Raw genomic sequence first — 13,925 nt, forward strand, 5'->3', positions numbered from 1 at the left:
ACATCGATGATAAACTAAATTAATTAATAGATCAATAAATCGATAAAAAAAAAATCGGCTTAATTGATCGATGAATAATTAAATGATGAAAATAAATCGATAAACAGATTTTTAAATACATAGATTTATTGATAGATAAACAAATAAATTAATAACGAAAAATAGATAATATGTCGATAACTAAATCGATAATAATCAAAAATGAATTGATAGATAAATAAGTTAATATCTGATAAATGATTAAATGACTAATGAAAAGAAATTGATAATTATATTGATAAATAATTCGATAAGGAGACTTATAATTATATATTTAGATTAAATAATATATACATAAATCGATAAATAGATTGATAAATGTTTAGATTAACTGATAGACAAATAAATCGGTAAAAAATTAATTAATATGTGATTAATTGATAGTTGAATAACTGATGAAAATAAATCGATAAATACACAGATTACTAAATAACTAGATTACCTAATATATCGATAAATACATTGATACATATTTAGACTAATTAATAAATCTATAAATAAATTGATTAATATAGTATTAAATATCTAGATTAATTGATAGATGGACAATTAAATTTAAAAACACAATCTATAATAAATCGAAAATTAAATTAAAACCAATAATAATACATAAATTGATAAATATCTAGATATGAAAAGATCTTGATAGGGAAACAATACACCAACACATAGATCGATAAATAGATAGAATATTTGATTTATATCTACATAAATGGAACATTTGTGGATTTTATAAGGTTTAAAAGGTTCCTTTCTCGACTCCAATTATCCGTCTATTGAAATCTTCCCCAAATATGAAAAGTAAATCCGGAATTCCCTCAACTATTGAAACCCAACTCCTACCTTAATTTCATGGCTTTTCTGCTTCTGTAAAGTTAATTATTTCCCCCCGTTCCTACCCATAGAGCCTTCATACTACAGATATTTCATTAGCCTTCTGCATATTTGGCTAACAAATCAAACAAAGAGAAAGAACGAAAAAAAAAGCGAGGAATCCATTGTCACGGGGGGCGGGGCGGAGCGGAGCGGGGCGGGGCGGGGCAGTGGCAGTAGCCAGCAGATACTTTGACTTTGTTTATTGTCAAACAAGAGACAAGCGATGTGACCTCGGGGCCACCTCCTACCTCTCGTACGCACCCTCACAGATACTCGCACACACACACACACACACACACACTGGCTAATGCAATTCGCTGTTGACGCTGCTGTTGTCGCTTCTGCTTCTGCTTCTGCTTCTGTTGTTGTTGGCAATAGTTGTTCCGTCCGTTCCGTTCCGTCTATCTGCGGCATTACATTACACACATGTGGCATGTGTGGCAGCGTGGAGGCGTGACTCTAAGGCTGGCGGGGCGTGCAACAAGTTATGTGTCGCCGCAATTAGTTGTTTGGCCTTGCCCCCGACCCCGCCACCGCCCCCCGCCCCGCAGCTTCAGCAATTTTCTTGGCACCAAAGCCAAAACCAAAAGCACCCAGACACCCAGAGCCACGGGGAGACGTTGCAGCAGCAGCAGTGCCACACGCGTAAGTGTGTGCATCTGTGTGCAAGTGTGTGCGTTATGCAATTGATGAGACTTATGGGTAAACACTCGAACACTCGAACACTCAAACACTCGAAACACTCGAAAAATGCAATGTTAATTATAATAAAAACCACAGACAAAAGCTCATTAGAGCATTTCCACAAAGAAGGAATTTTGCCAATCTTAAGATGCATTTCGCAATATTTTCTCTGCGGGGGGGTGGGGTGGAATTCTATAATTATTCTAGAATTTAGGTAAATATATTTCATTGTTTTTGGCCTTTAAATAAATGGCATTTGGTCATCGGGAAAATAGAACAAAAATAGTGTGAGCCTCTTGTATATATGGCAATGCATTATCGATTAATAATCGTTATCGATTGGCCACTAGTTCGGTGCTGAAAGCCATCGAATTGAGGCTGTGTCCCACAAAATGTTAGAAAATCAATAAAAGTGGAGCTACCAACCGATTCAGAGCTATTATTGCACAAAAATTTCATTATCGAAACGTTTTACATACCGATAAAAAATCGATAAAGAAATATAGATCATAGGAAATGAGTAAATGCTGGAACTCTACGAATAAAAAAGAGATAAAAAATTTTCTGGATTTTCAAATGTGTACTTGATAGATTGTCAATCGATTTCATATCGATTAAATATCGATTTAGTGATTTAGGCCATAGGAAATGAAAAATGATGGTGTTCGAGGAATAAGAAAGATATAAACAATTTTTCTGAATTTTTCAAAGAGTACTTCATGGAATATCAATCGATTTCATATCGATTAAATATCGATAACGGGATTCAAACCAAAGAAAATCAATAAACGATGGTATTCGTAACCATTCGAAGAACCATTTTTCTAGATTTTTCAAGCGCTGAAAATTAAATAAATCGAAAACATCCCCCACAACCATCGAATATTTTGAGACACTACTCCTCCTCCAATCCCCTAGAATTTCCCTCCGATGGCAGCTGTCTTTTGCGGCCATCGCCATGCATATTTCATATGCGAAATGAAGGTCCGAATGTCTGAATGTCTGACCGAATAACTCGTTGAATATTTATAGTGTCACGACCTTCAAGTGTCCCATAATTTAGACCACCTCCTCTGGGGTCTGTGCTCTTTTCATGTGAGAGAAATATTTGATTGCATGCATTATGTAAATATATAATAAATTAATATTAAGAGACAAATTGTTCGGTCAACGCTGACGTTTTGTTTAAAATGAAAATCTCTCAAATAGTTTTCACACATTGCTGTCGCTGTCTCGCTCTCTCTCTCCTGCTGTTGCTGCCACTGCCATTTCTCTTCTCTCTCTCTTTTAGTGTTGCACAAATTTATGTGGCAATTATCAACACTCTCCAAGGAGAGACTACACTACCATCAGACCATCAGCAGAGCTTCCATCCCCAGCAAAAAAATATTCATTAAAATTCCTTTTGTTTGCCCGAAAGATTTTTCAACTTTTGGTCATTGTTTGGGTCTTAGTGTGCCTGCGTGTGTGTGTGTGTTTTTTTTTTTTTTTTTTTTTTTTTTTTTTTTCTGTATTAACTCTTAATTTTATTAAATTTTATAAGCCTGGGACTTAACTAAAGCTAGACAGGGAGCTGTATTGAGTTGGAGAGACCGGCAGGAAGTTCCGGGTCTCTGCGGGACGGCCGCAAAGCATTGCTTCGCAGGGACCATGGTTCCTCCTAGCCACTCTCGTTCCTACGGCGCTCGCACCTACGCAGCTCCTTCATGGCGCCGGCTGCAAAGTTGCTCCAGGCCGACCATACCATGGGGTCTTCCACAATCTTCTCGATCAGGTTGTTCGGCGTGAGCTGCCCGCCGGCGGCTCGCCACAACTCCTCCCTAATAAGTGAGAAGCGCCCGCATTGAAAAATGATGTGCTCAGCGTCTTCAGTGGCGTCGCCGCACCACGAGCAGTTCGGCGAGTTCTCGTGGCCGAACCTCCAAAGGTAATGGCTGAAGCAGCCGTGTCCGCTCAGAAGCTGTGTGGAATGGAAATTGACCACACCGTGTCGCCTGCCGATCCAATATCGGACATCCGGAATCAGGCGGTGTGTCCACCGTCCTTTATCAGAGCCGTCCCAGCGGCTTTGCCATGCTCTGAGGCTTCCTTCACGGAAGGAAAATGTGTGTGTGTGTGTGTGGCTTATCTTGCCCCAAGGGCCATGTGTCTTCAGTGTCGCTTTCCTGTGTGTCTCCTGTGCGTCTCTTGTGTAAATTTAGAAATTTATGATTATTTAAAAATTCATTCATGCAACGGCAGGGCAGGGGCAAGTAGATAGTGTGTGTGTGTGTGTGGCATAAAATATGAATAAATTATCGTGTCCATTGTTTTGGGGCTTTGCACACGGAAGAAGTAACCAAAAATTGGAGAAGGGCCAACAGAGCCGAGAAAGAGTGGTCTGCGGGGGGGAAGCGGTCCTGTAAGACTTTCCTGGCCACAAGCAACACGGATAAGGACACACAGGGACACATGGGGCATTGTCTTAACTGGAACTCGAAACCGCCGCCCCCATCCCGTTGTAACCCTCTCTCCCTCTTCGTGTGTCCATTCTGGTCTCTGGAACCCTCTTGAACATGCTGTTGACATGGCTTTTGTCATTTTCTGGTTATGGACAAGACCGGACAAAAGGCAGCGCAGGAAACTCCCACTACCCCCGGCCCCCTGCCCCCTGCCACTCCCCCTTGCTCGCCCTTGCTCTCTTCTCTTCACAAACTTTTTGGCTAGAGTTTCGGTTACACTCTTTTTGGCAACAGTTTGGACCGTGTTTGTTTCAAAAATTTCATATAACAAAATTTTTTAAAGTGCAAAATATCTCAGATATCTCAGAAGGCCAGAGGGTGAGAGGGAGAGAGGGTGGAGGGGAAAGCTAACAGGTTTTGGAAGCATTTTACTAGTGAAACAAAATATTGTATTGTAAATTCTCCAAGAATATTTTCAAGCATTTTAGATGATTCCAAAACAGTTTTAGAAGCATTGTTTTCTTGGAAAGATTTTAGAGGTATTCTAAATGAATCTAAAATAGTTTGAGAAGCATTGTTTTCTTGGAAAGCTTGTAGAAGGATCGTAAATGATTACAAAACAGTTTTAGAAGTATTGTTTTCTGTGAAATATTTTAGGGGTATTTTAAATGAATCAACGACAGTTTTAGAAGCATTGTTTACTGGGGAAATTTTAAGAAAGATCGTAAATTATCACATAACCGTTTTAGAAGCATTGTTTTCTAATAACGTTTTTAGAGGGATCGTAAATGATCGCGAAACAGTTTTAGAAGCATTGTTTCAAGGTTTCAGACCGATCGTATGTGAATCTAAATCAGTTTTAGAGGTATTGTTTTCTAGGAAAGGTTTAAGAAGGTTTAAAATCTCGTAATTGATCTCAAAACAGTTTTAGAAGCATTATTTTTCTAATAAAGGTCTTGGAGGTATTCTAAATGGAGACAACAAAATTTTAGAGTCATTGTTTTCTGGGAAAGATTTTAGTAGATCCGTAAATTATCATGTTATAGTTTTAGAAGCATTGTTTTTTTGGAAAGGTTTAAGAAGGACCGCAAATGATCGCTTAACAGTTTTAGAATCCTTAATTTAAAAGGGTTTGAAAAGGATTCTAAGATAATTATTTAAAAAAAAATAGTTTTAGAACGACTATAGATCATTTTAAAGTTTAAGAAGCTTTGCATGAATTAAAACTTTGAGATTAACTAAGAAAGGTCTTGGAAAGAAAGGTTTTTGAAGAAACAGTTTTTGAAGCATTATTTTACCAGCTCCAAATAAGGTTTTAGAAGCACTTAATAGGCTCTAAAGTGTCTTAGAGTGTTCTACAGTTTGAACGATAGCCAAAGGGCAACACACTCAAATAAATTACTAAAAAAAAAACACTAAAGAAACAGAGAAATCAGTGGAAAAACTGATATTTCTATACAAACGAGTATTTTTTGTGCGTGTGCATTTCAATTAAAATTTCTATCAACGAGAGAGAGAGAGAGAGAGAGAATTGTGGCACGTATCGGGCATTAAAATTTGTGGATTATTTTTGCGCGATATAATTCGAATATTTGTTAAATGAATTTAAATGAGCTTTCACTCCGCATCTGAATTTCATTCGCATTTAATGGCATTTCCCGCCGCCCGCCCACGCCCCACACCCCACGCCCCATGGGAGATTTTCCTCTCTCTTCGTCTCTTCGTCTCTCTCTCTCGCTCTCTGTCGCTGGCTTATTTATTTTTCACTTATTTAATTGACTTAAATGTTTGTAGAGCGGAGGTTTATGCCATTTCTGTAATTAATAACAGAACGGACGTACGTCCGAGTGATGGGATTGTGGACTCTGGATAAGGGGGGGGGGGGGGGGGGGATCCACTTGAATGATTAATGAAGCTACAAAAAAAAATGTCAACGTTTTCACTCGCTTTTTGCAGGTGCTTCTCCTGTTGCCTGTTTTTTCTTCCTTTTTTGTGCAGGTGAAAGCGCTACTTTCCTTCCTGTTTCTTTTGTGCAGGTGAAAGAGCATCCTTTAGGGGGGGGTGGATTGTCAGGGGCATCAATTAATCATTAATCAAACACTAAATACATTCAAGTTGATATTCATTTCCTCCGGCAATTAATTAGCAAAAGTGGCGGCCTCATAAATTTCACTCTGTTGCCACAACCGCTGCGCTTTGCTTTCAATTTGCAACACAGTTAATGTTGCAACAAGCGCTGGAGGAAAAGGAATACAACTTTCCGTGCAGTAAAACAACGAGAAAGCAATAACCAGTCGAGGGCCAGGCAGGCAGCCATAAAAAGCAAACAGTTTCAGTTTCCCCCCCAACCCCCAAGCCACCACTTTTCAGTCTGTGAAAATGCAATCAAGTTGCAGCCCAAATCGGTGGCGACACGACACCCAAGAAGCAGCAACACAAAAAGTGTCAATTGACAATGAAACCGAGAATTCTCCTCGCCGAGGCAAGCAGGACATAAAATCCTTGAGTGAGTGAGGAGTCTCGGCTTTCGGCTAACGATTTGGCCATTTGGCCAAGCACTTTCCATCCATCCATCCGCTGGATATCCCAGCAGATACTGCTCCTCGTGGCACCAGAAGGATACTACCCCAGGACACTCGAGTGTATGCGCAATGCCAACTATTTTTCGGGTATAGGGTGTGGGGGGGCACTTGAAACTTGAAGGAAACTTGAGCGAAATCATCCTCCCATTTCCATGCTCATTCCTTCGGGGATATTTGATGTAAAAGTTTTTGTGTGGCAGGCTCCTCTCTCCCAATGGAGCCTTCAATCTTCCAGGAGTTCCACTTAATTGAAATGTTTCCATTCCATCGGCCAACTCCTACCTGATTACACCAACCAACATCCAACATCCCACAGAATTAATTGAAAGACCAGCGAGAAGGAGGAGCAAAAGTTTCTTCCAACCAAAAAGATGATCAATGATTACAGAGGCGGAGAAAGAGGAGCAGAAGGAGCAGCAGGAGGAGGAGGACTAGGAGAAAAAGTAAAAGAGCTTTCATATGTACGACACACATACATGAAAATGTGCCGAAACTACAGAAGTTTGCGGTGGGGAAAAGTACAAGAAAGATACAAGTTTTCCAAGTGGGAAAAAGTCAGAATTTCATTGTGGGGTTTTCTTGGATTTTCGAAGCATCTTCCTCCATGGAAAATGCCTCAAGTCCCTCGAAAATTACGAAGGAAAACCACTCTACTATATCTGATCAAATATTTGATAAGGAAATACGGATTTTCCAGTAGAAAAAAAATTAAAATTTTTTTTTTTAATCCCTAGTGTTTTTATTCATTTAATAGTGTAAGCTATTATTCTTTTTAAATTTTGGGTTTTTTTTTAATATTGTAATTTACACCTATTTTTAAGTCTCTGTTTTTTATTTAAAAATTTAAAATCAAAAATTAATTGAATTATTTTTTAAATTTATTTTTTTTTTATTCAAAGCTAAAATGGAAAATCGAAAATTAGTTCCATTTTTTTATATAATATATTTATTAATTTAAAATTAATTAAATTGATATTTTTTTTCAATATTTGTTTTTTATATTTGACTTTTATTAAATTCACGGTTAAAACACTTTAAAAAAAAATTGTAAAAACTAAAATTAAAAAAAACAGTTTCAACCTATTTCCAACTGAATATTAAATCGTAAAAAATAGAAAATTCGTTTAATATTTATAAATTATATATTTTCAATCTAAAATGTAAAATGAATTTAACTATTATTTTTCTATTGCTACTTAAAAACCTTAAAAATATTTTTCACAAATTTCCATCTAACTTTTAAATCGTTAAAAAACTCTCCTTTTTGGCTCTATTCTGCAAAAAGCTTAAATATATTTTTTACCAATTTGCCAGAGTGACATGCAACTTTTTGTGGAGGGGTGTGGCGGGGGCGGTGGGGGCTGAGGGGGCATGCCATACTTACTGCTAGTGGAATGCCGAACCAACAGTAAAATGCACTTTGACAGGCGGACGGCTGGCGCGGCTTAGCGTTTGCACCATTTTTAGGCAATTATTTACTGTGGCAGCCACACAAACACACAAACACACAGGCAACAAACAGCAGACAGCAGACAGCAGATGCAAACAGAAGCACAGATACAGATACAAAAGAGAGCGAAAGAGAGAGAGGGAGGCACGCGGCAAGGGGCATGAGGCACATGCGAAAGCCCGGAAAGCTTATCTTGACAGCCATTAAATGGCCGCAAAGCAGCGCATGTGAATATGTGATTTATGTGTATGCGAAAAAGAGTGTAACTGTATCTGTATCTGTATCTGTGTGTTTAGTATCTGTGTGCTGTGGGGGGCTGTGGGGCTGCGTGCGTGTGCATTTTTAAAAGGGAATCAAACGGTGGACGACTTCTAATCGCGCGCTTATCGCGTGTATGCCATGGACTACTGCCACGCCCACTCGTACACCGCCCCCTTAGCCCCCCACTCTTCTCTCTGTGCCCTGCCATGCCAGTGGTCTATCATTTTTATCGCCTTCGGGGGGTCTACTATTTCGTTTATTGACCCATTCCGGACGGGGCCAGAGGTACAATTTGTTAACGTTAGCCATAAATCCCATCGCCCCCCCTTGCCCCCCTCGTAGAAGCAACCAATTTTCATGCAAGTTAATTTCCAGTTAAAGTTCAGATTTCCCTTCCCATACGCGCCACCCTTTTGATAGATGATTCCCCCCTCCACTTTGGGGCTAAAAATAGAAGGCAGAGAGCACCCACACACACTCCGCCAGAGATTCTCCTTCGGCTGGCTTTCATTAATATTTTTGCCAGCACAAACAATGTATTGACATTTCAATTAATTATGAGAGCATGGGCGCTGAGAGTGAGGAAGGGAGGTACGGGGGGAGTGGGTTGGGGAGGCAGGATGGAGTGTATTGGACGCAAGCAAGCCGTGACCTTTTGGTGGCTCTAGTCTGCTGTCAGGCGCGGCCTTTGAGAGATGGGGAAAGTTCAAGCTCTGACATTTGCGAGATGTGCAAAAAAAGTTTCTTGTTGCGAAAATGTCAATGGAAAGTAAGCAAAAAGGGGGTGGGGAAAAGAGGGTAACAGGTTGAACCAGCATTCTGGATGCTCTAAAAAAGATTTGAAGAGTTTGAAAAGGTTTCAAAAAGTTAAAGAAGGTTTTTTCAATTAAAATTTCCAAAGGAACAAAAGTTTTAGCAGCCATTCTTTAATAAAGGTTTTATAAGCATTGTAGGGTATATGTATTATGTTTTAGAAGCATTAAGGATGCTCTAGGAATGGTTTGACGCGTTTTACGAGCGGTTTTCGCAGCGTATTTTCGCAGCGTTTTTCAATCTATGAGGTTTTAGAATCATTTAAGATGCCCAAGGAATTGTTTTGTATGCTTTTCTTAGAGACTCAGCATCAAAGGTTCTAGAAGCCTTGAAAAAGCACTAAGACGCGTTTTACAAGCGTTTTTTTCAGCGTTTTTGCATCGTTTTTTGCAGCGTTTTCCAATCTATTAGGTTATAAAATCATATAAGATGCTCTCGGAATGGTTTCGAAATGGTGTGATGCTCTTGTTAGGGACTTGGCAACAAAGGTTTTAGAAACCTTGGCAGTTTTTGGCAGCATTTTTCAATATATTAGGTTTTAGAAGCATTCAACATGCATTTGGATGGGTTTTTGAACGGTTTTAGATGCCCCGAAGTGTATGCAATAGCTAAGAACTGAGTCTACAGTCTGCACTCCCTTGAAAGAATTTTAAAAGTTACTCGAAAAAACACAAATATTTATAACCAAGAATTTAAAATTTTATTAAATGATTAAATTAAATTTCTAAAATTTTAAATATAATTAAAATGAAATCCCTGCTCCCTTCATTCCATCTCTCGAATGTATCTCTGGTAAAACTCTTAGAGCACCTCTCTCCCCCACTCTCTCTCTCGCTGCTATGCAAACGCACTTTGACCTTTTGCATACACAGCTTTGCTTCAGTTCTGTTGCTGGGTATTGCTCGGCTGTCAGTACGCTTTTCTTTTTCCAATTTTAACTTTTCCCCGAAATGTCATCAGCGGCGACGGCGACGGCGGCGGCGGTGGCGGTGGCCATTGTGGTCTTTTCCGGCTTGAACTGAATTCAATGTTTATCTGAGGAAATCTTTCACTCTCTCTTACTCTCTCTCTGTTAAAGTCAAGTCAAAAGTCTGGTCTCCTCCGCCATGCCACACCGGAGAGAGGAGGCGAGGTGAGAGCTTTATGCAAATCCTAGCACACACACACACACACACACACACACACACACACAGAGAAAGAGGTCCTAAACGCAAAATGCTACTAAGCCCACTTACTTACAATTTAGCAAAGAAAATAAAAACCAAAGAGAGAGCGAGCACACAGAGAGAGAGAGAGAGAGAGAGAGAGAAAAATCATATTGCGAAAAACGAGAGTGTAAAATTCTTTATTTTTTTGCATAGTACAACCCATAAAAACGAAGGGGGTGTTGGGGGAGGGGGAAGGAATAAAACAACAAGCAACAGCGGCAGCAACAGCAAAAACAACAACAAAAACTGAATCCCAGAGCTTTATGGCACGCACACAGACACACACTCGTATAACACTTGACTTTATTCGCAAGTGCCTTAATAGTGTGCGTGTGTATCTGTGTGTGGACTACTTTCTGCGTTCTGTGCGGGCGTTCGGCACAAAATCCAATCAACATAACGAGCTACAAGCGCCGCTGAGCGCCCTGGCATAAAAACGCAAAAAAAAAATACATACATATACACAAGTGTATGTGTGTGTGTAGTGGGTGTGCGTGTGCGTGTGTGTGATTGTCGGAACACTGAAAGAAATTATGTTGCAAGGGGATAAGGCCCCTTAAGCCCAGCCCAAAAAAAAATGAATGGAATCCCCTCTGGAATAATCTTTTCAAAATTGTGATTGAAGGAACTTATGTTCGTTGGGGATTTTGGTATAACAAAAATATATATGAATAAATGCGAAATAAATCTGATAGATTGCTGCTCCAAGTGGATGCAGAATCCTTTTGAATAAATCTTGGAATTTAAGGAAAATTTGGGTATAAATCGGAAAGAGGTTTCGACATGTTCCACTGAGACTTAACTTTTATTTGTTTCAATTATGGTACTCCAGGCCCCATAATCAATCTTTAAATCGTTTCAGGCCACAGCTTTGCCATTCCGTTCATTCAACTTGTGGCAACAACAGGGGCCAAAAACCAAGGTGGCTCAAAACCAGCGGCTGACTAACAGAACTCCTTTTGTTTGTATTGTAGTTGTTTTTTCTGTGCGGGGGCCAAAAAGTGTGTCGACGACACCACACTCTCACGCACAAACAAATGAAATAAAAGTAAACCCATTTACACCACACACAGGGAGATAGAGCGGGACGGGGGCGGCGGGGCGGCGGGGCGGGTGGAGCTTTTGGCGCCAACTGCTTTGGCAAGCTGCAAATGTGGGACATTTGGCAGTCGCATTCGCATTGTTAACTTTCTTTGACAACGGGCCAAAACACACACAAACAACAAAAAACACAACAAAAATAAGAGACCTCCTAGGGTCCATGTCCTCCTCTCTTGCAGTGCAATCGTTGGGTCTCGTTGTTTCTTTTTTCTTCTACTTACATACACTCTCTTTGTACCACCCCCCGCTGGGGCTTATGATTTTGATTGGGTTACAAATACACCATAAAGGCGATTTATTCTGTTGAGAAATCAAGTTTTATTCGTATTTTTTCTGCAGTCCAAAGATCGGTTTGAACAGGCTCGAACCACCCTCAAAAGATCGAACTCACACACACTAAAAGACACACGAGTAAAATCGGCTATCGAGAGAGCAATACAGAATAGAGATTAGTTTCTGCCTTCTGCTTGAAAATACCACCCAAATGCACATTTCCTTATCGGCAAGATCAGCGCCGGCAGAATTGCCATGCAAATTGCAGCAACACTTTTTCATAGTCTCTTTCCACCGTCACCTTCGCCTTTCGATGCTTGCCAGGCAGAGGCGTAGCTGCGCCATAAGGTATTGTGTTTATTTGTGTGTATTTTGCGCAGCGGCAGATCAGCGTCGGCAGAATCGCAATGCAAAAACAAATGCAAGGCAGAGCCGCGCCATGAAGAATATTTGTTTTTATTTGTTCGTCCTTCGAGACATGAACCAACATGCAAGGGTTTTCAAAGCAGAAGCTGAGGAATAACCGCGCCATAAAGTATGCTGTTTGTTTCAAAAATAACTAATTCCACAGTGGCCCCATAAATTATGATATTTGTTTAGCAGATCAGCCGAAATAGAAACTAATATAAATTGTATTAAGTATTTCATGCCTTTTAAGACACGAATGAACATGTCGAGAATGATATTTGTTCCCTTAAGCTTATGATTGAACCCGCCTCGATCAGACTCAATAAAGTTCGTTGTTTCCTAGACTAAAGCCCTTGTTCTACACAACTCCCTCCCCCCAAGAACCCAAGCCGTCGCTCCATAGATTTCTTCACACATTTTGTTGCAATGCCAAAACCAATTTGTTTACAATCTCTGATGACAAAGAGCATTACTTGCTTTGCTTTTGCCCCAACACCCAACCCCCTCCCCCACCCCCCACACAGAGATGGTGTTACGGTGTGGCCTTCTTTTTCTGGCCTTTCTTCTGTGGTGTATCTGTATCTGCAGCTATGGCCACAAAACTACAGCCAGTGGGTGTCCGTGTATTTATGGGTTGAAAATTGCAGTCACAGCAGCAGCAAATTAACACAGCACGAAACGAATCGAATGCCCAGCGCCAGCCCCAGCCCCAGCCCCAGCCCCAGCCCTAGCCCCAGCCTCAGCCCCAGCCCCAGCCCCAGCCCCAGCCCCAGCCGCAGCCACAGCCTACTGTTTGCAGCCTGTTGCCATTCCATATTCCATTCTGATGCCCATTGTGTGTGTGTGTGTGTGTGCTGCATGCCCCTTTCAACAAATTGATTATTTGCATGGAGACCCTACAGCCTGCCGCCTGCCGCCTGCCGCCTGCCGCCTGCCGACTGCTGCTGGCCACAGGAGCCGCCTGCAACAACTATAATGGCACTCCACTCGGTCATGGCCACGGCAGATGTTCGTTCGTTCGTTCATTCGTTCTGCCTGTCTGTCTCTCTCTCTTTGAATGTGCGTCAGAAATGGGCGTGGCAGCCGCACGCACTTATCACCCATGCAACAGCAGCAGCAGCAGCAGCAGGAGCCCATCGGCCACTGGAGTGAAGAGAAAAATGCTTATAAAAGGATTAATTCGATTCCAATATACGCACACAGACGCACCCAGCACATCCTCACTATCCTAGCATTCAGCATTTCCACATTTTCCATTTTCCATTCGGTATTCGGTATTCAGGCTTGGCTCTCTTTTGGTCGGCAGGCAGATAGCAGCCGGCTATATTGCCAGTCATTGTGTGGAGCATTGTTTTAAATGCCCCCAAACCAAAATGATTGTTGCACAAATGAAACGAAGAGCAATGAATGTCTGCGAGTGTGGTTGGGGTATGCCTCGAAAGGGTATCGAAGAAGGGTATAACGAATGGAGAGTGCAGTCCAGTCCCTAACACCCAGAAATATTTATGCAAACTTCCCTGGCTTCTCTAAATTTTTAAGCGATCAACTTTCCAACTTTCTCCCTCAAAAATACCTCTTTTTTCCCCTCCACACACAGTTATGAATCCCCAAACGTTCGAGTCTTAATCCCCTATGAATAGAGCATCTCGGGCCTGGCCAGAATTTTTCCCCGAACCTTAATGAAGGCCCCCGCTCTACGGCTGTCTACCGAAACAGATTAAAGCTTCATTATTGGTGTGGCAAAACGTTTTCAATTTTCAATTTGGAGAATCAAGCGCCAGTATTAATT

General features: G+C 40.8%; 1 protein-coding gene across 17 annotated transcripts in view; it reads left to right on the top strand.

Annotated features, from left to right (window-relative positions):
- The window catches only part of LOC108157080 (glutamate-gated chloride channel), a 45,196-nt gene that overhangs the window by 11,722 nt on the left and 19,549 nt on the right, over nucleotides 1–13,925 (top strand). The window lies entirely within an intron of this gene.

The sequence above is a fragment of the Drosophila miranda genome, chromosome 2 (genome assembly GCF_003369915.1).
Source record: "Drosophila miranda strain MSH22 chromosome 2, D.miranda_PacBio2.1, whole genome shotgun sequence".
Taxonomy (NCBI): Eukaryota; Metazoa; Arthropoda; class Insecta; order Diptera; family Drosophilidae; genus Drosophila; species Drosophila miranda.